Below are 26,552 nucleotides of genomic sequence, written 5' to 3' on the forward strand. Positions count from 1 at the left end.
ACTCTGCAACTAGAGAAGCGTTGCAAAGTAAAAATATCATTTTTTCAGTCTACCAACTATGCAGTGGCTGGCCTATATTGCGTTTTGTCTCATTTTTTAAAAATGATCTTATTTGTCATTTTTTCAAAAAATGTTTAAGTAGCTCTATTTGATTGAATTCTCTTTTACTCGGCACTAGCTAGAATTCTCTTTTACACCTATTTCACTTCAGGTGTTCTATTATTTCTTTGTCTATTTTTGAGATCAAATTCTAGGTGTAAACCACAAGGTTTAATAGATCTGTGAGTGATGTTACGAAAAGCATTCTCTGCAGTGTGCATGACTTTAAGTAACTGACCAGCATTCAGCCTCCCATACCAGCAGAGGGAGGCTCTTTTCCCAGTCTCTAAATTTTGCAAGTAGAGAAAACAGCTCATCTCTTTAGCTCCCCTTGGATGTTTGGGACCAGAGGGACAAGGTACTCTCAAAGGGCCTGATGTCAACCTTTCTACTGAAAGGTCTACAGATCTCTGTGAACTGAGATCTCCCCTGAGTGCCCTGGGTTCTCATCCCCACATTACAGCAAGCTGACCACCTGGCCAGCCTCTCCACTGAGGAGACCCAAACCATAGCTTCCCCTCAATCTGGAGGCAGGGAATATCCCAGGCCTGATTCCACCAACCTGCTGACCCCAGCAGTAGCTGGTCCAAAGAGGGAAGTTTGTTGCTGTTGATATCAATAGCAGACAATCAACCAAGTCATTTTTATACAGTTCCACAAAGCAGAGAAGAATTTCCTCATTCATCAGAAAGAAAAGTTTCTTACACAGTCACAACTTTAAAACAAGAAATGCATTAGCATCTTTATTACAAACGTAATTGGTTTTCTTTTCTTTTTCTTCATAGGGATAGGGTCACTAACTAAAATACACCACTGTAAAATCTGCAATTTAAATTTCATTTCATGCTGCATTGTAGAAATAGTTTACATAAATAGTGTCCATTAATCATTTAAAACAAAGGTTAAATGTAAATTAGAACCCTGCTACATATTTCTATGATTATTTATGGTTTTCTGGTAAAGTTTTATTTTTTAAGGGTGAAGGGATTAATGTTTTTGAAAGTAAAATATCTTTAAACTAAAATTGATAACTTCCAGAAATCAATTGACCTGGAGAGACTGGTGTAACATCGCAAACATCATTTGAAGTTAAAAAGCATGCTAGCTCTTGGTCACCATTTTAATTATGTCATAATTTAATCATTAAATCTTTTTCTTTGTGAGACTTGTCTGCCACATTAAGTAGTGACATTGAATACAATTTTGAGAAAAGTGATATCATTCGGGTGGTTGTAATTTTTTGGAGAGAGAGTATTGGTTTCTCAGTTTATTTAACAACAACAAAAAAAGGTCGTAAAAGGAATAACATTCGTATTAGCTAGTAAAGACTAGTTCAAACTGCATTGACCGAAGGGCAAGATACCTAGAAAAACACTTTCGGTTCAGTGGTTAGTAAAATCATTACTTATTCCTTTTTAAGGAAATACCTGTGTAATTGATCAACCTTTCACTCATCATTCTAAACTAGTGTTCTGTCATCCCTATTAATTTATTTCATATACTTATATTCTTTAATTTGAATCTGATTTTACTCTTTTATCACAGCTTTGATATGGCAACATGTCAAGAATGACAATCTGAACTTTAGGAAAAAGAGAAATAAATAATTAGACATTTTATCATTCTACTAAATTCCAAATGAAAGTATTGAAAGTGTTACCTGAATTAAAGTTATTTAGAAGAAATAATATTTTGATGCATAATAACCCAGAAATAGTACAGATTACAGTCACTGGGGGAAAAAAGCAAAGCAGCAAAACAAAACACCTGCATTTATTTCAGCAGTAGCTAGTATCATATTTTATTGCATCATTTTCTTTACATGGATTGTTAGGGATACAGTTAGCAGTGCCATTTATGTAATGGTTCCTAACCTGAACCTAAAACAAAGGATGCATTATTCTGATGAACTATATCACTGTGGCTCTATGTCATTATCTCATTTACTTCCCTGGATATTTTTGAGCAACAAGATTTTGAGAAAGAAGTGAAGTTATAAAAGGAAGAATTCTAAATCTTTTATAATACAACAATAGCATCTATAATGTTGAATGAGAGTTTTCAAGATATGTGCAATATTTTTAATAAACTACTATTATAATATTCATCCAGAGACTATTTAGTTAACTAGAATGCTAATTGGATATGTCTGAAGCAAAATTCAAGTAATTGTTTCCAATAAACTATCTTAATGGCTTTTCATTCATATTATTTCCAGATCACGTTATCCAAGGTTGGTTATATGTAAATACAACAGTTTGGAGCTCGTTGTCTCAAGCAAAAATTACACTTCAATTATGCTCTAAACATATATCATGTTGCTCTTTATTAGACCAAGAAAGCAATTACACTTTAACTCTCCCTTTCTGATGAAATAATAATCAGAATGCATTAACATATTTAAAAGGATAGATCACTAAATGCAATGTCATTTAGACATTTAGAGAATGGAAATTAATGAGTCAGGTTCAGAAAATTAGTTTCAATATTTTGATAATAGTAAGACCTCTGACTGTGAAGATAAGTCTAGAAATTTTGGTTTGAAATCGAGGTTTCCACTAGTATCTCTACAGACAACATGACTTGGAAGTGATCCTCCACAATTTAACCTTTAAAATAAGCAAAATCTGTGTTTTAATATCTCCTGTGCACATGAAGCACTGAATAGCAAGCACACAGGGGAAACTTTATCAATTAATTTACACTGAGAACAAATGTCATGCAAAGTACATTTTGATATGATCCTGAAAGGACAAACATCAGCCCTTGAACACCATATGTGGGCTGCATTATGGCTTCCTGGCACCAATCCATAATCTATTTCCAGCAGCCACCATTTCAAAAATTTATGAGGACCTGGAAAGCACAGAAGGGCTAAAGAAGCCACTCGAGTTCTGCTTATTAGCATACTCATTAAGCCTAATCAATAATTGATGAACCATTTGTGAAAAGCATATGGATTAAATTACATCTTGGCTTAGACCATTCAGAAAAGAGTCCTAAGTATTTTGCCCTATTGTTTGCTATGTAAACATGATGTCAAAACTGATTCTACACAGATAACTAAAAAAGCTTGGGCTTTCTTTTCTCTACAGTCCAAAATTATAATGTAGTGTGCCATATCTTAAAAATGTTTTTAAAGAATTTACTACAGAAGCTATTGCAATGCAAAATTAGAGGGATATTGTAAGAACTTTAATTTTCTTTTAATTGTCCCTGGAAGTACTAGAGAGATAAACAATCAAAGGCACCTATAAGGAAATGTGAAGACTTAAAAACACTAGGCTTTGGGACTTCCCTGGTGGTCCAGTGGTTAAGAATCCACTTAATGATACCGGTTTGATCACTAGTTGGGGAACTAACACTTAACATGTATATTTGACCATATGAAGAATAGTTTGTTTTAGCTCATGAAGTCGTGTCTGACTATTTTGTGACCCCAAGGACTGTAGCCCGCTAGGCACCTCTGTCTATGGAATTTCCCTGGAAAGAATGCTGGAGTGGGTTGCCATTTCTTTCTCCAGGGGATCTTCCTGACCCAGGGATAGAACCCAGATCTCCTGTGTTTCCAGTTTATTCTTTACCATCTGAGCCACGAGGCAGGGAAGCCCTGGGAATTCTTATGTATGAGATGTATCCTCCCACGCTTATTTATTCAATCATTTGTGTCTATTATGTCTATTAGCACAGACTCAAGAATATTTATTTCATACTTTGGCTTATAATCTGCTGCTACTATAATAGAATACTGTTATATTTACTTTACTTCACTTTCTGGTTTGGGCCTCATAAAATTAATTTGGAAGCATTTCCTCCTCTTCTACTACTTGGAAGATACTAAGAAGGATTGTCATTAGTTCCTCCTGCACCAGTGAAACCATCTGGTCTCAAACTTTTGTTTGTGGGAGGCTTTTGTCTACTTTCAATTGGGTTGCTTGTATTTTATTGTCGAATTTTAAGAATTCTTTGTAGGTTTTGGATACAAATCCTTCATCAGATATTGTTTTGTAAATATTTTCTCCCTGTCACTAACTTGTGTTTTCTTAATTTAGAAAGTTCAACTTGTGAATTTTTCCTTTCTTCAATTGTGCTTTTTGTGTTCTCTCTAAAAACTCATAACCTAATCCAAGGTAATTTGGGTCAGATAATTTCCTCTAGAAATTTTACCATATCACAACATACATTTAGCTTTATGATTCATTTTAAATTAATTTGGGGGAAAGATATACTATACTGTCTGTGTTTAAGCTATTTTTAGGTGGTGGTGGTGGTGGTTGCTACTGTTGCTTTGCCTATGAACATAGGTTTGATCACTGTTGTTAAAAAAAGATTATACTTTTCCATTGTATTGCTTTTGTTCCATTTTCAAGGACTATATCTGTATGATTCTAGCTAGCTGTCTATTCATTTCCATTGATCCATATGTTTATTCTTTTGCTAATACTATCTTGAGTCCAATTTTTTTCCTTCTTCAGTACTCAACTGGCAATCCTAGATCTTGTGGCTTTTCACATAAGCTGTAAAATTTGCTTGTTAACATCTACAAAGTAGTTTATTGGAATCTTGAATGGAATTGTGCTAAATCTATTTATCAAATTTGGAAGAGTTGAAATCTTAACAATATTGAATGTTCCAAACCATGAACATGAACGTTTATCCATTTATTTAAAACTTTAATTTGATTTATCAAAGTTTTATAGTATATTGCTTATCCTTCCTAAACATATTTTGTTAATGTTACAGCTAAGGACTTTTTTGGTGATTTTAAAAATGGCATTATTTTTAAAATTTAGAATTCCAATTGTTTATTACTTTTTTTTTTTTTTTTAAGACTTCTGCTATTCCTGTGTCCTTGCTAGACTTAAATTTGAGTTTCAGGAGTTTTTTGTTGATTCTTAGATTTTATGCATGGACCATCAAGTCACCTATGAGTGAAGACAGTTTTAGTACTTCCTCTCCAATCTATATCTTTAATTTCCTTTCCTTTTCTTTCCTTATGCAACAAGCTATGACTTCCAGTACAATGATGAACAGCAGCGGTGAGAGAGGATTCTTTGCATTGTTCCTGATCTTAAGTAAAAAGTATCCAGTTTAATTACCATTTAATATCATAATAGCTATAGGGTTTTTGTAGATAATATGACATACTTTTTCTATAACACTCAGAAAATCACAGTAATTAAAATTTTTTCAGCTTCCATCACGAATGTATATATACCTCTCTATTTTATTATTAACTGCCCATTATCAGAAAATACTTTTCTAATACTAACATAGAGAAACATAATTTACCCTTAGGTAATAGTTGGCAGAGACCAGTTATTAAATTTAAGCTCTACACAATTCTAAAACCCAATATAAAAATAGACATGTGACTAGGGCATTTTGCAAATGCAAAATGAACTGGCATAAATAACCAAAGGAAATGTTCAGAATAGTCGTGTAACAAGTAAGTGAAATTATGTAATGCTGAAAGAGGGATAATCTAGGAAATATTCTGTGATTGGCATCCACATAGAGAAACTTAGAACACAGAAGACAGTAAAACAGCAGATCCTTTATAATTTCTATTTTCTTCTGATTCTGTCTCTAATAATAATTTTTAATCACCAGTAGACTTTATTCCAGACACCAGCAGTTAGAGGATAAAAAGTTAGATTTTATTAGAATAAAATACATGAAAATCACTGTTCAAGGAAACACAGGGCCACTTTATCATTTACTCTAAAATTTAAAAAAATACTCTTGTGGAGCATAATTTCTTTTCTGTATTAATGTCAGTAACTCTTAACAGACTCTGAATAGAGTGTTCTTTGAAAAAAGAATTATGCTAGGGTTGAGACTCCTAATGCTGGTTCCCACAGTATCTAAGTACTACTTAAGAATAGTAATCATAGGACTCAATATCATGAAATTGAACTATTCAAAAAGTGTGCTATTAAGGGATAATTTTTTTTAAAAGCTAAAATCATAATTCCCATAAGGTATAAAAAAGACATGACTTATAGGTAACCCAGAATGCTTTTCTAGACAATGTATAGTTTTTTGTGTAAAGACATTTTTGTTTTTACATTTTCATTTGTTGATTGAATTCTACAGTTTGCATTGTATAACTAATTCATGACAACTAATTCTACTTGTCATCTTTCACATTTTTAATTATTTAAAAACCTGAATATTGAGATATCACTTTTCAGTCCAGCACGTAAGAAGCTTGGAAGTTACCTCTTCATCATGAAAAATTAAAAGCTGACCAAACTAATCAACTTACACTTAGATGTAAGTATATATTACATATGCTATAGTACCATGAAAAAAAAAAAGGGGAGTATAACTGATGTCTTAAGAAAGGAGAGAAAAATCAAATCACATAAGATATTAAGTTAAAATCACAAAACATGGTAAAAGTGTGGAGGACAAAAACAGTGTTGAACAAAGAACAAGGCATCAAATAGAAAATGGTTACAAATATGGTAGATATTAATCCAACAATATCAAGAATCACAAAGAAAATCAACAGTCCAAATGCACTAATTAAAAAAGTGATTGACAGAATGGATCCAAATAAAAGGCCAATTTATGTAATCTAGAAGAAATGTACTTTAAAGGCATATAAAGATTAAAAGCAAATGGATAGAGAAATATACACCATGCTAACACCAAAAAAAGGAAGTGGGAGTAAAGATATTAACTTGAAACAAAACAGGCTTCAGAGAAAGGAAAATTATCAGGGAGAAAGAGAGACACTACATAAAAATTAAAGGGTCAATTCTACAAGATATAAGAATTTTTAACATGAATGTATCAAATAATAGATTGCCAAAATACATGAAGCAGACACTCAGAGAACAGCAAGAAGAAACTGATGAATCTACAATAATCTTAAGAGAGTTCACAGTAGATAAAGAATCTGCCTGCAATGCAGGAGAACCCAGTTCAATTCCTAGGTTGGGAAGACCTACTGGAGAAGGGATAGACTACTGAGTCCCATATTCTTGGGTTTCCCTGGTGGCTCAGCTGGCAAAGAATCTGCCTGCCATGTGGGAGACCTGGGTTCGATCCCTAGGTTGAGAAGATCCCCTGGAGAAGGAAAAGGCTACCCACTCCTATATTCTGGCCTGGTGAATTTCATGGACTGTATAGTCCATGGGGTCACAGAGTCTGACATGACTGAGTGACTTTCACTTAAGAGGGGTTCAACACCTGTATGTCAGCAATGGAGAGATTCAGCAGGCAGAAAATCAATAGCAGTTGAATGTAACATTATCACTGATCAACTGGATTTTATGGGCACCCACAGATTATTTCATCCAACAATAGTAGAATATACATTCTTCTCAAGCTTACATAGAACATTGTAATGGGCCACAAAATACAATTAACATTCTGTGGCCACAAAATACAATTAACAATTTTAAAAGAATAGAAATCATACAATATCTGCTCTCTGAACAAGAGGGAATTAGTTAGAAATTAATGACATAAACCTAGCTGGGAAATCCCCAAATATTCAGATTAAACAACATATTTCTAAATTACATGAGTCAAAGAAGAAATCTCAGAAAATTTTAAAATATTTAGAATAAAATGAAAATGAAGATAAAGCTAATTAAAACACGTGGAATGCAGATAAAGTAGGGCTTAGAAATTTACAGTATTGAAATGTGTACATAAGTAAAGAATTATCTAAGATCAATTATCTAAACTTCTCCCTAAGAAAACTAGAAAGAAAAAAGCAAATTACCTCCAAAGTGAGCAGAATAAATGGAATAAAAATTAGAGAACAAATCAATGAAACTGAAAACTGAAAAACTGATAGAGAAAATCAGCAAAACCAAAAGCTCATTCTTTGACAGGATCAATGATATCAATTAAGTCCCTAGGCAGAGTAAGAAGAAAAAAGAAAGGACACAAATTGTTAACATCAGAAATGAAAGGCTGGATTTTATTTCAGATCCCATGTACACTAAAAGAATAATAAAGAAATAGTATCAACAACTCTATAGCTACAAATTTGACAACCTTGGTGAAACAAACAAATTCTTTGAAAGACACAGCTGCCAAAACTCACACAAGAAGAAACAGACAACGTGAATAGGCCTATACTACTAAGAAATTGATTTAATAATTAATAATCTTCTAAATGGTGGCTCAGATGGTAAAGAATCCACCTGCAATGCAGGAGACTTGGGTTCGATCACTGGATTGGGAAGATCCCTTGGAGGAGGACATAGCAACCCACTCCAGTATTCTTGCCTGGAGAATCCCCATGGACAGAGGAGTCCTGGTGGGATACAGTCCATGGCGTGGCAAAGAGTTGGACATGACTGAGCAACTAAGCATAGCATAGCAGCAATCTTCTAAAATGGGCCCAGATGGGTTTACTTGTTACTTCTCCCAAACATTTAATAAGGAAGAAACTATGCTGATTCTCTACAGTTGATTTTAAAAGATAGGATTAGAGACAATATTTCCTAACTCATCTATGAGAACAGCATTAGCATAATACCAAAATCAGACAAAGAGATTAGAAGAAACAACAGATAAATATCTGTCATGAATATAGATACAAAAATCATCAATGAAATATTAGCAAATTGAATCAAACAGTGTATTATATAAAAAGCAAGACTTTTTCACCATGACCAAGTAAGATGTATCTCAGCTGTGCAAGACTGTTTGAGTGTTTGAAAATCAGTTAATGTAATTCATCATATCAACAAACTAAAGGAGAATATCACATGGTCATATCAGTAAATTATAGACAAAGCATTTGCCAAATCCAAAACCTATCTGTGATACCAATTCTCAGAAAACTAGGAAAAGAAAGGAAATTGATAAGATTATCTCTTCAAAAAAACCTACAGTTAACATTATATTTAATTATGAAAAGATAAAATCTTTTCCACTAAGATCATGGACAAAGCAATTATATCTCCTCTCATCATTGCTTTTAACATCATACTGGAAGCCCTAAGTAATACAATAATACAAGAAAAGGAATTAAGATGTATATAGATTGGAAATAAAGACATACAAGTATCTTTGTTAGCAGATGGCACAATCATCAATGTAGTAAATTTGAAACAATCAACAAAAACACCCCTGGAACAGGTATGTGATGATAGCAAAAGTGAAAGATAAAAGGTTAACATATCAAAACAAATTGTCTTCCTATATACCAACAATGAACAGTGGAATTTAATTTTTTTAAAAAACAATGCCATTTACTTTAGCACCTTAAAAATAAAATATTTATGTAAAAATCTAGTAAAATATGTACAAAAGCTGAGAAAAATTACAAAACTGATTAAAGAATTCAAAGAAGAACTAAATTAGTGGAGAGATATATCATGTTCATGGATAGCAAAATTCTAAAGTATTATCAAGATGTCAGTTCTGCTTAAGTTGATCTATAGATTCTGATAATCCTTGTCAAACCCCAGCAAATTGTTTTATGGATACTGACAAAATGATTCTAAAGTTTATATGGACAATGGAAAGATCCAGAATAACCAACACAATATTCAAAGACACAGACAAAAATGGAAGACTGACACTATCTGATTTCAAGGCTTAGTATAAAATTATAAAATGACAATAATCAAGACATTGTAATATTGGTGAAAGAATAGACAAATAGTTTAATAGCATAGATTAGAGAGCCCAGAAATAGACCCACATAAATACTGTGGAATAGTCTTGGACAAAGGAGAAAGTTAATTCAACGGAGAAACATTCTTTTCAAAAAGGCTGTTTGTTGAAAAGACAGTTTGGCACAACTGGACATCAACATGCAAAAAAGTGAATCCAGAAACAGACTGTATACTCTTCAGAAAAATTAACTCAAGATGGTCCACAGGCCCAAATGTAAAACACAAAACTATTAAACTCCTAGAAGATAATATAGTAGGAAAATCTAGATGACCTTGGGTTTGCACTTTTTTTTAAGATGTAACACCATAGGCATTATCCATGAAAGAATAATTAATAATAAAACTTTATTAAAATTAAAAACTTCTGATCTACAGAAAATATCATAAGGAGAATGAAAAGACTAGCCACAGACTGGGAGAAAATATGTGCAAAGACATACTTATTGAAGGATTATTGTTCAAAATATACAAAGAACCCTTAGAACTCAACAATAAGAAAACAAAAACACTCAATTTAAATATGGGCCAAAGCCCTTAAAAGACACCTTGTCAAAGAAGATATACCAATGACAAATAAGCACATGAAAAGATGTTCCATATTATACATCGTCAGGGACAATCAAATTAAAATAACAATTATTCTAAGGTCATATAATTAACTCTAATGTATATCATAGAGCTTTGGCATCTATATCAGAGTCCTGGTGCTCTTGGTCAGAGCTTGTAAACCTGGACACATGAACTTTAAGAAAGATATTGGCTGTGGTAGATTGCATTATTAGGCCCAATTTGTCACCCTTCCATTATCCGCATTGTTTGCTAATCTATTGAAGAGGCAAAGTCTATTCTCCACTCTCATTTTTAACTCAATTATGTAAACTGCTTTGATCAAATGCAGAAGTTACAGCTTGCCAGGTCTGATCCTAGGTTGTAAGAGACAACATATGCTTCTGCATGTTTTTTAATTTTTATTTGTAATGTTGTCTTCACCACAAGAGAGCACTAGCCCACTAGCCCACTGTTTCCAGAGGAGAAGAGACCTTCTGTGGAAAAACAACTGAGCTTGATGAGTCCAGACAAGATCAGCCAATACTGCAACCTTGAGAAATGCTTTATTACATATCATTAAGGTTTCCTGGTTAAGCAGTATCGTGGCAAGAGACAGCTTACATATGGGTCTTCTTCCTATGCATGTGCGTGCATGCTAAGTTGCTTCAGTCATATCTGACTCTCTGCAATCCAATGGACTGTAGCCCTCCAGGCTCCTCTGTCCATGAGATTCTCCAGGCAAGAATACTGGAGTGGGTTGCCATTTCCTTCTAGAGGGGATCTTCTCGACTCAGGGGTTGAACTTGCATCTCTTATGTCTCCTGCATTGGGAGAAGGATTCTTTACCTCTAGTGCCACCTGGAAAGCCCCTCCTATGCTGTGTGTGTGTGTGTGTGTGTAAGTGACTTAGTCATGTCCAACCCTTTGTGACCCCATGGACTGTAGCCAGATCTCCTGCATTGCAGACGGATTCTTTACCATTTGAGCTACCCGGGAAGCCCCCTTCCTACACATATGTATACTAACTACTCATATATTCTCAGAGAGCAAGTCTTGGTTTTCAACCGATTGAATATCAAATTAACCAAAAGTAAACCAGATATTTGTGGGTTGCTTGCAGCTCTATTTTCTCTATGAAATGCTTTTCCAAAACCCAGTCTCTCTGGGCTATTTTAAACACAGTAAGCCCTTTGGCAAATTTTCTCTTGCAGCGAGTTTTTCTAATCTTCTATGATCCAATGTTTTCACCACATTTTGAAAAATCCTATTAGTTTAGACTGTATAGTGGTTCTTCTTTTAGAGAGTTTTATTTGAATAAAGTATGTTCTACAAATATCTCCAACTCTGTTTATATCCACAATAAGCAATCAGGTACTCAGTTACCTGTTCAGGCCAATTCCATATTCCATTATTGTAAGCAAAACCCTTATTAGATACCCATGGTTCTAGTTATTACTTTCTATTTACTTTTACCAAGGATTTCATTTAGCTTTATAGAGTAAAAATATTTTTCAAATAGCATACAAAACATCTATTCTACAATAAACATTAATTCATAACTACAATTAGTAAGTTATAATAGTCCATATATCTATCTAGCTCTAGATTAGGTAGTTATACCAACCAAGTGGCTTAGGTGATATAGTTCCTGACCTTAGAATCTCCTGGTGAGACAAGAGAGGACTTAAATGCTCTCACTAAATATTTATATAACAATATGTGAGGCAATGGATGTATTAATTCACCAGATAGAAGGAATACTTTCACAATGCACATCAAATTCTCTGAAAGTACATTTGAAATAGCTTATAATTTTGTAATTATACCTCAATAAAGCTGAAAAAAAAGAAAACATAGTACAAAATATAAGGAAACTCAGTCATTAATACGTACAGACTACATGTATCTTTTTGAGCCTATGAAGTAAGTCAGAAAGAGAAAAATACCGCATATTGAAGCACAAATATGGAATCTAGAAAAAAGGTACTGATGAACCTATTTGAAGGGCAGCAATAGAGAAACAAGAATAGAGAATAGACTGTGGACACAGCAGGGGAAGGAGAGGGTGGGATGAACTGAGAGAGTAGCATGGAAGCATATACATTACCTTATGTAAAACAGGTAGCTAATGGGAAGTTGCTTACAACAGAGGGAGCTCAGCCTGGTGCTCTGTGACAGCCTGGAGGGGTGGGATGGGATAGGGGGTTGGGGGGAGGTTCAAGAGGTGGGGGTATAGGTATACTTTTGGCTGATTCAGATTGTTGTTTGGAAGAGGCCAACACGATATTGTAAAACAATTATTCTCCAATTAAAAATAAATTTTAAAATGGATAGAGTATTATTGGGGTAATCAAGGAAAACTAATAGAAATCTAGTTGAGAGAGAGCTACCATCTCCTTCAGCACATAGACAACATCATCAGTTATTGAATGTTCCCTATAGTTGGGGAGAATTGCATAAATATTCTCACAATCTGGTTGTCTTGTTGATATACAGAAGTTCACTGTATTTATTTTAAGGCATTTATTTTAAGATTTCTTGGATGGAGGATTTTTATATTATTTTTTAAGTTCCTTTTGGACTGATGTTTCTTCTAGTGGACCCCAAAGAGACTGGGTATCCCTTTGAATTGTACTGGAGAACACTCCAGGGAGATTTTCAAAGTTAGTCAAAACCTTCAGAAGAAAGCAAAAGATATGAACAATTAATTCATAAAGGCAAAAATCAAAATGACTAAGAATTATTTAAGTACTCTACAAAGTTGGAAATAAACAGTGGTCTTGGAAGTTACTGGAAACTTGAGTTTAGTTCATTCATTAATGAATATTAATAAAGCATTATTCTTTCCAGATATTATCATAGGTGCTGGGATACAGTGGTGAGGAAATAGTCCTAGGTTAATGGAGATTATATTTTAACACAGGCATCTATACTGAACTATAATAATTATTTGTCTCTATACATATTGTATATATTATATATTAAAAATATAAAACATTTAGTGGAGTACATAACTACTGAAAATTAATAATCAGTTACTTAGAATCAGTTAGTGTATTTCTGAGAATATTATTTAAGGAAGAGCTTTTTACTGAAAACAATAAATCTTAAAACCAATCTAATGTGTTGGCCAAGTAATGCAAATTCTAAGATTAACATGAAGTAATCAAAGAAACAGTAAACAATTATGCATAATAATGTTTATGTGCAGATTTATTTACAATGGAAAAAACTTAGAAACAACTTTAATTAAAGATATAGATACCTGGTAAACATATTATGGTATATTGATTTGATCATATATTATGCAGCAATTAATCTTCAATTTTATAAAATTTAAACATTAAGAAGAAATGTTCATAAAACATTAAGTGGGAAAAATGAAATATGTAACTATGTATATATTACATATATATATAGTAGGATCCTCTCATTTGATTGTTTTTTATTTTTTGATGTGTTGTCTTATCTGAATTAGAGCTATAAAAATATTTTTAAGATACAAAAACATTTACTTTTCAGTGGTTAGGACTTAAATTATTCTTTGTTTAATTTTCCTTCTATCTCAGGAAACTTCTTTAACCAGCCCTTCAATTATTCACATAAAAATCAAGTATATATTCCTTATTTAGAAAAAAAAAAACTGAAAATAAACCATTAACTCAAATGAAATATTTTAGAGGTAGAACTCAAATATTCTATGTAGAATCCATTTTATCTACATGTTTTTATGAGATATTTCCTTCTGAAGAAATTGGTGGTTTTAAGATCTATACTTCTTGTTCTCACTATGGAGTTTGATGGTTCTGTGCTGCACTCTTTTCCTTATTTTTGTGACACTGTCTTCTCTTTTCAGTAGTTACTTGCAGAAGATGCAAAGCTGAGATTAAGAGCTTGAAAAAAAATGTGTGGACCTGACCCTCATCTGACACTTCGGGAGAGGGTCATAAAAAGTGGTCCAGATAAAACTCATTTTGGACTGAACCGTTACTGATGATTGTATCCATAATCTACTGTTGAGTTGCACATCAGGCCAAAACTCAATGGCTTCCAACAACATGCATTAACTATGTTCACAATTCAGCAGATGAGCTGGAAGCTGGCTAAATGTGGCTGGATATTTCCATGTTAGGAAGCAGCATCTTGGATGGAACTACTTCCCAAACAGGACTACTGATCACTTAGGGCAATTCTAGCCCCTGTGCCACTCGCTCTCCATGGACACGTGGGTCAACTGAGCACAGTTTTCTCCTGGCATTTGTAGAGGTGGAAGGGGAATGGGCGAACTTCTTAAATTTAGGTTCTGAACACATCACTGGTCAAGCAAGCCAGAGGACCCAGCATAAAGTGAAGACATGAGGACGAAGACTGTACCACGGGACCTGCAGTGAAGCCAACGATGCAATCTGTTGCAATGACGGCATCCAAGCACGTGATACCTTGATTGTGGAAAATGTACCAACGTTGGGATATATTGTTTTCTGATGTGACTCACTATAATTACCGTACGAAGTGACATTCTTGGATGTTGGTTCTTCTTTAAAGGATGTGGGCATTTCCAAATGTTAATCATCCCAAGATATTGTGAATTTGTGATTCAGTGACTAAATATAATAAGCTGGGGTATTCTTCTCCATGTCTTACTCATATTGTCTTTTTAATCCAAACAAGGACTATGATTTTAAAGATTCCAGGTGGCACTAATAACTAGTAAAGAACCTGCCTGCCAATGAAGGAGACATAAGAGATACAGTTTTGATCCCTGAGCCTAGAAGATCCCTTGGAGTAGGAAATGGAAACTCACTCCAGTATTCTTCCCTGTAAAATTCCATGGACAGAGGAACCTGGTGGGCTACAGTCTATGGGGCTGCAAAGAATCGGACACAACTGAGCAAATTCTTTCTTTTTTTCTCAAAAATGATGTTGAAGTTTTTGTGTATAGCATCGATCCATGACCTAAGTTTAATGTACTATTTTTTTTTTTTTCTTTGAAGTGTGGCCTTCCCGGTAGTGCTGAACTTTTAGCAGGAGTTCCTTGGATCTATTTCACCTGCTGGTAAACTCCAGGCTTAATCTTAATCTTTAAAGAGATGAATAGGCCAAACTTAATTCTAGTCTTCATGACTAACCATCTGGATCATTTAAATTAAACCTTTGTAACACTAAGTCTCTTAAAGTAAGAGTCATTTTACTTGAGGACATGTTGGTAAGTGAAACAAAATGAAGCAACTCAGTCCAAGAGTACTGGGCATACACACCGAGGAAACTGTAAGTGAAAGAGACACATGTACCCCAGTGTTCATCGCAGCACTGTTTATAATAGCCAGGACATGGAAGCAACCTAGATGTCCATCAGCAGATGAATGGATAAGAAAGCTGTGGTACACATACACAATGGAGTATTACTCAGCCATTAAAAAGAATACATTTGAATCAGTTCTAATGAGGTGGATGCAACTGGAGCCTATTATACAGAGTGAAGTAAGCCAGAAAGGAAAACACCAATACAGTATACTAACGCATATATATGGAATTTAGAAAGATTGTAACGAAAACCCTGTATGCAAGACAGCAAAAGAGACAGAGATGTATAGAACAGTCTTTTGGACTCTGTGGGAGAGGGAGAGGGTGGGAAGATTTGGGAGAATGGCATTGAAACATGTAAAATATCATGTATGAAACGAGTTGCCAGTCCAGGTTCAATGCGGGATATAGGATGCTTGGGGCTGGTGCAGTGGAAAGACCCAGAGAGATGGTATGGGGAGGGAGGTGGGAGGGGGGTTCAGAATGGGGAACACGTGTATACCCGTGGTGGATTCATGTTGATGTATGGCAAAACCAATACAATATTGTAGAGTAATTAGCCTCCAAATAAAATAAATAAATTTATATTAAAAAAAGAGTAGAATAATTTTCATTTGATGCTATCTCAGGCTTGTGAATCCTTTACTGAGAAAACAGTGGAGGGCAATCTCTTACCCAGATTGATCCTTCATGCTGGACATTGCCAAATCTCAACTTCAATCTCCAGAAAGCATCGAGGCCTGGATTAGATCTCATTTGGCATCCATCTCAAGAGTTGACTCTTCTGATTCATCAGAAGACAGCCAAGCCTTTTGATGCATGGGTTCTGTTTTAACTGGGACACCTAGCCCTGCTTCAATACTGGTCCCAGAAGAATCTGAAGCTAAATATACTTAAGGAATGTACCGATTCTTTAGGATGGTGCCTGAGGATCATACCCATTAGCCAATTCTATCATTCTCTACTTGATGAAGATTCTGTCTCTAGTATACTTTCTCCAAAAAAATTTTGACATATAAAACATCTTTAAAGCACATAATTAGGCTAACATAAAATTTATAAAATTGATTTCCCCATTCCTCATATACCCAATCTAAACATTTTAATGCAAGAGAATTATTTTCTCCCACTGGGCTGATATAAAACATTCTGGATCACTGAAATGATAGTGACTAATGTTCCCCTAACACTTCTTGCAGTCCAAGGGACTCTCAAGAGTCTTCTCCAACACCACAGTTCAAAAGCATCAATTCTTCCGTGCTCAGCTTTCTTCACAGTCCAATTCTCTCATCCATACATGACCACTGGAAAAACCATAGCCTTGACTAGACGGACCTTTGTTGGCAAAGTAATGTCTCTGCTTTTGAATATGCTATCTAGGTTGGTCATAACTTTCCTTCCAAGGAGTAAGCGTCTTTTAATTTCATGGCTGCAGTCACCATCTGCAGTGACTTGGGAGCCCCAAAAAATAAAGTCTGACACTGTTTCCACTGTTTCCCCATCTATTTCTCATGAAGTTATGGGACCAGATGCCATGGTCTTCATTTTCTGAATGTTGAGCTTTAAGCCAACCTTTTTCACTCTTCTTTTTCACTTTCATCAAGAGGCTTTTTAGTTCCTCTTCACTTTCTGCCATAAGGGTGGTGTCATCTGCATATCTGAGGTTATTGATATTTCTCCCGGCAATCTTGATTCCAGCTTGTGCTTCTTTCAGCCCAGCATTTCTCATGATGTACTCTGCATATAAGTTAAATAAGCAGGGTGACAGTATACAGCCTTGACGTACTCCTTTTCCTATTTTGAATCAGTTTGTTGTTCCATGTCCAGTTCTAACTGATGCTGGGAGAGATTGGGGGCAGGAGGAAAAGGGGATGACAGAGGATGAGATGGCAGGATGGCATCACCAACTCGATGGACGTGAGTCTGAGTGAACTCCGGGAGTTGGTGATGGACAGGGAGGCCTGGCATGCTGCAATTCATGGGGTTGAAAAGAGTCAGACATGACTGAGCGACTGAACTGAACTGAACTGAACACTTCTTGGCACACACTAAGATATCATTGTATGACACATATTGTATAAACAGGGAAACATATCTGAAGAATTACCACTTTATTTTATAAGTGCTAGCAATAAAGACAGAGGAGAACTGCTAAAGAAGGTAGAGCTGGAGAATCTGGGGTCTTTATTTGCAACAGATGGAACTTGAAAACATCATGAATTAGTTAAAAAATTAAAAAGCAAAAAAAAAAACTATCCTTAAAAAGATTCTTAAAAGAAAACAAAAAGAATGAGTTGGCATTAATTAATTAATTAATTGGTATTAATGTTAGTTGTGTGTTAAGTTGCTTCAGTCATGTCTGACTCTTCGCAACCCTATGAACAATAGTCTACCAGGCTCCTCTATCCATGGTATTCTCCAGGCAAGAATACTGGAGTGGATTGCCATGCCTTCCTCCAGGGGATCTTCCTGACCAGGGATTGAAGCTGCATCTCTTATGTCTCTTGCATTAGCAGATGAGTTCTTTACCACTGGTGCCACCTGAACGCCCCATTGTTACCTTATTTGCACTCATATGTGGGAAAGTCCCATTTGAGCAAAGTACTCAAAAATGTCACAAATCATTTTTAAAATAACAGCAAGAATGATAACAAAGATTACTGTCTCTGTTATAAATATAAGGTAGAGTTGGTGCCCCTGAATTGCTGTGGTAAAAGGTACAATCGTTAATTCTTTCTGTGGCATCTCACAGTCCAAGAATATAAACTGGGAGATCCAGGAGGGCATGGCAACAGCTGTGGGTATTAAGGTGAATGAGAACCACATGAAATCTATGGCTAATTGCCTTGATGACATTAAAGATGGCAAAGAAGGTCACTAATGGACCTAGAGTTCTCACCTACCCATAGCAACTCACTCTCAACAAAAGAGAGATCATGGATGCAAAAAACCAACACATGTAAATGTTCACTGAAGGACTTTTTTCTATTTGTGTGTTTATGTACTATGATGCAGAGAAGGCAATGGCACCCCACTCCAATACTCTTGCCTGGAAAATCCCATGGGTGGAGGAGCCTGGTGGGCTGCAGTCCATGGGGTCGCGAAGAGTCAGACACAACTGAGCGACTTCACTTTCATGCATTGGAGGAGAAAATGGCAACCCACTCCAGTGTTCTTGCCTGGAGAATCCCAGGGACGGGGGAGCCTGGTGGGCTGCCGTCTCTGGGGTCGCACAGAGTCGGACACAACTGAAGCGACTTAGCAGCAGCAGCAGCAGTACTGTGATGAGCACAGGATTAAATTGCAAATTATCCTAGAAAACTGGGCCATTGCTATGTTATCAAATACAATAGTGAAAAGACAAAGGTTAAAATGATATCAAATATCACTAAAAGAATAAGAATAGCCCACATTTCTTTCTTGTTCACGGTGACCCAACCACTCAGATTTGCCTTTACAAAACAAAAAGTGTTCTGTAACATTTTCTAGCTTCCACTGAAGCTCTTACTATACTTTCTGAATAGCCTTTTGCTTCTTATCACAATACAGCAAATGACTTGTGAAAAAAAAAGCAGGTTTCAAATGCAGAATGAAAGCTTTATACAGAAGACGGAGAATCTTAAAGAAAATTATATAATATGATCTGACTGTTATTCTGGGAATTAATTTGCACTGAATTATTAGCACCAAGGAATGAAATGTTTCTGAAAGATGATTTAATTTTCCCAAGAGTTATTGGTCCATATCTGGAAATGAATAGTTGAGTTCTTCCTTGATGATTAATTAGAATGTGATGAATAGTGTCAGATAAAAGAGTAGTACTTGGCATATATTAATGATATTGGAACTTAGGTATCTGTTCCACATTATAAACACCAGTGGCGCCTTAACAAAAAGAACAGAATGTAAATGCACACTATAAGCCCTGTTTATGATACATATGGGCTTCCCTGGTAGCTCGGATGGTAAAGAATCCACCTGCAATGCAGGAGACCTGGATTCAATCCCTGGGTTGGGAAGATCCCCTGTAGGAGGGTATGGCAAGCCACTCCAGCATTCTTGCCTGGACTATTCCCATGGACAGAGGAGCCTGGGGGGTTACAGTCCATGGGGTGGCAGAGTCAGACATGACTGAGTGACTAAGCACACAGCAGGATACATACACTTAAATATGATGTTTTGCCTTGGGTATAGCTATTAAATATTTTAATCACTTAAATATATGTATTTTTATTCTGCAACTTTTTACAGTTTTTCCTCTGCTGCTACCCATGTACTTTTGCCTTAATGCCTTAAATTTAAAAAGGAATCTAAATACATAAATGCACCAGAATTTTCAATACCAAAACTGAAATAACCCTTAAATATCAGATATTGAAGAAAAAATTTAAAACAGAATCCACCTGCCAATGCAGGAGACGTGTGTTTGATTCCTGGGTCAGGAAGCTCCCCCAGAGAAGGAAAAGGCAACTCACTTCAATATTCTTGCCTGGAAAATCCCAGGGAGAGAGGAGCCTGCTGAGCTACAATCCATGGGGTTGTAAACAAGTCGGAGGTGACTTAGCAAGTAAATAAAATTCATTTCAGTTCAGTCGCTCAATCGTGTCTGACTTTTTGTGACCCCATGAATCACAGCATGCCAGGCCTCCCTGTCCATCACCAACTCCCGGAGTTCACTCAGACTCACTTCTATCAAGTCAGTGATGCCATCCAGCCATCTCATCCTCTGTCGTCCCCTTCTCCTCCTGCCCCCAATCCCTCCCAGCATCAGAGTCTTTTCCAATGAGTCAACTCTTACATGTGGTGGCCAAAGTATTGGAGTTTCTTTTTCTTTTTCTTTTTTTAAATTTTATTTTATTTTTAAACTTTACAATATTGTATTAGTTTTGCCAAATATCGAAATGAATCCACCACAGATATACCTGTGTTCCCCATCCTGAACCCTCCTCCTTCCTCCCTCCCCATACCATCCCTCTGGGTCGTCCCAGTGCACCAGCCCCAAGCATCCAGTATCGTGCATTGAACCTGGACTGGTGACTTGTTTCATACATGATATTATACATGTTTCAATGTCATTCTCCCAAATCTCCCCACCCTCTCCCTCTCCCACAGAGTCCATAAGACTGTTCTATACATTGTGTCTCTTATGCTGTCTCATACACAGGGTTACTGTTATCATCTTTCTAAATTCCATATATATGCATTAGTATACTGTATTGGTGTTTTTCTTTCTGGCTTACTTCACTCTGTATAATAGGTTCCAGTTTCATCCACCTCATTAGACTGATTCAAATGTATTCTTTTTAATGGCTGAGTAATACTCCATTGTGTATATGTACCACTGCTTTCTTATCCATTCATCTGCTGATGGACATCTAGGTTGCTTCCATGTCCTGGCTATTATAAACAGTGCTGCGATGAACATTGGGGTACACATGTCTCTTTCCCTTCTGGTTTCCTCAGGGTGTATGCCCAGCAGTGGGATTGCTGGATCATAAGGCAGTTCTATTTCCAGTTTTTTAAGGAATCTCCACACTGTTCTCCATAGTGGCTGTACTAGTTTGCATTCCCACCAACAGTGTAAGAGGGTTCCCTTTTCTCCACACCCTCTCCAGCATTTATTGCTTGTAGGCTTTTGGATCACAGCCCTTCTGACTGGCGTGAAATGATACCTCATAGTGGTTTTGATTTGCATTTCTCTGATAATGAGTGATGTTGAGCATCTTTTCATGTGTTTGTTAGCCATCTGTATGTCTTCTTTGGAGAAATGTCTATTTAGTTCTTTGGCCCATTTTTTGATTGGGTCATTTATTTTTCTGGAGTTGAGCTTGTATATTTTTGAGATTAGTTGTTTGTCAGTTGCTTCATTTGCTATTATCTTCTCCCATTCTGAAGGCTGTCTTTTCACTTTGCTAATAGTTTCCTTTGTTGTGCAGAAGCTTTTAATTTTAATTAGGTCCCATTTGTTTATTTTTGCTTTTATTTCCAATATTCTGGGAGGTGGGTCATAGAGGATCCTGCTGTGATGTATGTCGGAGAGTGTTTTGCCTATGTTCTCCTCTAGGAGTTTTATAGTTTCTGGTTTTACGTTGAGATCTTTAATCCATTTTGAGTTCATTTTTGTGTATGGTGTTAGAAAGTGTTCTAGTTTCATTCTTTTACAAGTGGTTGACCAGTTTTCCCAGCACCACTTGTTAAAGAGATTGTCTTTAATCCATTGTATATTCTTGCCTCCTTTGTCAAAGATAAGGTGTCCATATGTGCGTGGATTTATCTCTGGACTTTCTGTTTTGTTCCATTGATCAATATTTCTGTCTTTGTGCCAGTACCATACTGTCTTGATAACTGTGGCTTTGTAATAGAGCCTGAAGTCAGGTAGGTTGATTCCTCCAATTCCATTCTTCTTTCTCAAGATCGCTTTGGCTATTCGAGGTTTTTTGTATTTCCATACAAATTGTGAAATTATTTGTTCTAGCTCTGTGAAGAATACTGTTGGTAGCTTGATAGGGATTGCATTGAATCTATAAATTGCTTTGGGTAGTATACTCATTTTCACTATATTGATTCTTCCAATCCATGAACATGGTATATTTCTCCATCTATTAGTGCCCTCTTTGATTTCTTTCACCAGTGTTTTATAGTTTTCTATATATAGGTCTTTAGTTTCTTTAGGTAGATATATTCCTAAGTATTTTATTCTTTCCATGTTGCAATGGTGAATGGAATTGTTTCCTTAATTTCTCTTTCTGTTTTCTCATTATTAGTGTATAGGAATGCAAGGGATTTCTGTGTGTTGATTTTATATCCTGCAACTTTACTATAATCATTGATTAGTTCTAGTAATTTTCTGGTAGAGTCTTTAGGGTTTTCTATGTAGAGGATCAATTTAGCATCAGTCCTTCCAATGAACGACCAGGACTAATCTCCTTTAGAATGGACTGGTTGAACCTCCTTGCAGTCCAAGGGACTCTCAAGAGTCTTCAACAACACAGTTCAAAACATCAATTCTTCAGTGCTCAGCTTTCTTCACAGTCCAACTCTCACATCCATACATGACCACTGGAAAAACCATAGCCTTGACGAGATGGACCTTTGTTGGCAAAGTAAGGTCTCTGCTTTTGAATATTCTGTCTAGTCTTGGTCATAACTTTCCTTCCAAGGAGTAAGCGTCTTTTAATTTCATGGCTGCAATCACCATCTGCAGTGATTTGGGAGCCCCAAAAAATAACATTTGACACTGTTTCCACCGTTTCCCCATCTATTTCCCATGAAGTGATGGGACCGGATGCCATGATCTTCATTTTCTGAATGTTGAGCTTTAAGCCAACTTTTTCACTCTCCTCTTTCACTTTCATCAAGAGGCTTTTTAGTTCCTCTTCACTTTCTGCCATAAGGGTGGTGTCATATGCATATCTGGGGTTATTGATATTTCTCCCGGCAATCTTGATTCCAGCTTGTGCTTCTTTCAGCCCAGCGTTTCTCATGATGTACTCTGCATAGAAGTTAAATAAGCAGGGTGACAATATACAGCCTTGACGTATTCCTTTTCCTATTTTGAACCAGTCTGTTGTTCCATGTGCAGTTCTAACTGGTGCTTCCTGACCTGCATATAGGTTTCTCAAGAGGCAGGTCAGGGAGTCTGGTATTCCCATCTCTTGAAGAATTTTCCACAGTTTATTGTGATCCACACAGTCAAAGGCTTTGGAATAGTCAATAAAGCAGAAATAGATGTTTTTCTGGAACTCTCTTGCTTTTTCAATGATCCAGCAGATGTTGGCAATTTGATCTCTGGTTCCTCTGCCTTTATTTGGCAAAACTAATACAATTATGTAAAGTTTAAAAATAAAATAAAATTTTAAAAAAATAAAAAATAAAAATAAAAAAAATAATAAATAAAACCAGCTTGAATATCAGGAAGTTCACGGTTCACATATTGCGGAAGCCTGGCTTGGAGAATTTTGAGCATTACTTTACTAGCGTGTGAAGTGAGTGCAATTGTGCAGTAGTTTGAACGTTCTTTGTCACTGCCTTTCTTTGGGATTGGAATGAAAACTGACCTTTTCCAGTCCTGTGGCCACTGCTGAGTTTTCCAAATTTGCTGGCATATTGAGTGCAGCACTTTCACAGCATCATCTTTCAGGATTTGAAATAGCTTAACTGGAATTCCATCACCTTCACTAGCTTTGTTCGTAGTGATGCTCATTACCTAGGTACAAATTGGATGTTTCACAAGGATGATACATTTTTTTTCTTCAAAAACAAATGATATCTACTTAGGAATTAGTTCAAATATCTTTGAAATAAAATGTAATAACACTCCTGTAATATTAATTCTGGTTAGATATTTTCTCTAAAATATTAAAACCAATTCTTTGAAAATGCAGTCCAACTCACTATGAAAATGTATGATCAGAAAAGTATGATATGTAGAATTAATTTGGATCTTCATCTTTATATAGAATACATAAGGTTTATATTGTTCACAGCTTACTTGATTAGAATTAAATTCTATTCCAAAAGTGCATTTGAAATTCATCAATTTTTTCATTTACACTAGTACATCACTGATAGCACACTGGGCCTAAAATAGTGTACTAAAAGTGGGGATAAATTATTAAACAGAGTACACATTTTCCATAACCTCTTGATGCTTACAGTGTAGCAGGAGGTAATATATAATAAAAATAATTAGAAGCAAAATAGAGAGAAAAGGACAGAGGAGAATATATAGGACTCTGAAAATAAGGATAGGTAAAACAAACCTGTTCTGTGAAGTGAAACAAAAACAAGAAAACAAAAATACATCACACAACAAACACAAAAAGATGTTTAAGCTAAAATCTGAAAAGCAAATATAATTCAGCTCAAAAGAAGAGAAGGGGAAGGTTGAGAGTAAAGTAGGGTGGAGCGTGGAATCAGGGGAGTGTGGCACCAAAGGTGGGGAGTTCGTGATCCATTCTAGGAGCCACAAGAAGAAACATGGCTAGAAGATAAAACTGAAGCCAAATACAGCATGAGAGAATGCAGGGTGAGGTTAGATGAGGTACAGCTTTATAGACCATCGTATAAAATTTTGCCCTTATCTGAGGGACAACTACAAAAGGGGCAACTACCATTTGTACAACTACCAAAATGTTTTAACCAAGGAAGTGAGAAGACAGATCTGAGTTTCAGAGCGATCTCTCGGACTTTGGAGCATGGAGACTATAGCCAGAGGAAGGATTTCCGAAGGCTATTGCACTTATCTAGGAAAGAGAAGGGGGTTCAGCTGTGGTGGCCATGGTGGAGATGCAAAGAACTAAAATGATTTGAAAGATCATCAAGATGTACAAGTTATGCCATTTGATGAATGATTGCATACAGGGAGTAAACGAAAAGGTTGAATCAAAGATGACACCCAGATTTGTGGTTGCAAGAGTCTAAATGATGGTGAGCTCAGTAAAATACTGCACAGAGATTGAATCTGAAACTAGGAGAAATGTGCTCAGCTATGGACATTGAATATGAGGTATTTGTAAATTATTTTAAGTAGAGAGTTCAAGGAAACAATTGTACCTACAGGTGATCAGAAAAGAATGTTTCAAACACTGCATTGTCACACTTCATTCAGTTATTCGACAACGATAACAAGACTTAGAGACTGTTACTCTAGACACTATTTTGCATTAGGGATTTAGAAGTGAACAGGGTGGTCAACATATCTGCATGTGGGATTTTATTTGGGGATAGAAGTAATAGGTAGTCAGAAAAAAAAAGCCTATAAAATAAAATAAATTCATTCATGAGGATTTAATCAGAATTAAATTTGATGTTTCATTATTATAAAATGTGTGATTAGTTACTGAGATGGGATTTCTTTAAAAATAGTATCATTGAACACACTAAGATATAATAATAGGTCTACAGCCATACCACCCTGAACACGCCTGGTCTTGTCAGATCATGGAAGTTAAGCAGGATTGGGCCTGGTTGGTACTTGGATGGGAAGATATAATAACAGGAACATATGCCTACTGTTTATCAGCACTATTTTCAAAATTTGTTAGCTATAATTTTTGGTCTGTCCCTACAACAAGCATGATGAGAGGAGCTTCCTGCTAATTGTGCCACCATGTGGACAAATTGTGCAAATGAGAGTGATGGAAAGTTTGAGTTACAGTGAATTTTATACACAAGCCTACTTTGAGGATTGAAGTGGGAAATGAGCAGCAGAATGTTTAGTTTAAGAAGTCATTTTTGTGGCTCTTTCCTTCTTCAACTACAGAATACTAACCTTAAGTATTCTACTCTTTGGTTGAGTGAGAAATATAGTAAATATAAGTTAAAGAAATTTTTAAAGGATGAAAAATATTATAAATGTAGTATCTATCACTTTCAGGACATTCCAAATGTACATGACAAATGACAAAGGAGGGACATCACAAAGAAGTTGATTATATGAAATATATCAGAACAGTTTTCAAATTTTTACTGGTGTATGCTTTAAGCCCTTATGATTTGCAGTTTAGCATTTTAAGTCCCATTAATTGTAGAATAAAGTCATGCTTCATTTTTGACAATTAAATACAATTTTATTGGAAGGGAGAAAGAACTCTGAATTGGACTCAAAGGAGAAATCTTCTTTAAAGGTCACCCTTATTAAATAGCGTGACAATTTGATTATGCCATTCATACTCAAGGCCACAGTCTATTCCCAACACTGTGGCTGGAGTGATGTTTTTTGAAAATGAAAGTCAGATTATATTACTCTCTACTCAATACCCTACTGTGCCTCCTCATATCTCTCTGAATAAAATCTGAAGTCTATTCCAGAGCATCCCAGGATATACATAATCTGTTGCCCATCACCCACCCCTCTGACACCACTCCCTCTTCCCCTGCCCACTCCGCTGCAGCCACACTGGCCTCCTGGAGCCCACACACATGCCAACCTTGCACCTGCCT

Source organism: Bubalus kerabau, chromosome 5, assembly GCF_029407905.1.
Source record: "Bubalus kerabau isolate K-KA32 ecotype Philippines breed swamp buffalo chromosome 5, PCC_UOA_SB_1v2, whole genome shotgun sequence".
Taxonomy (NCBI): Eukaryota; Metazoa; Chordata; class Mammalia; order Artiodactyla; family Bovidae; genus Bubalus; species Bubalus kerabau.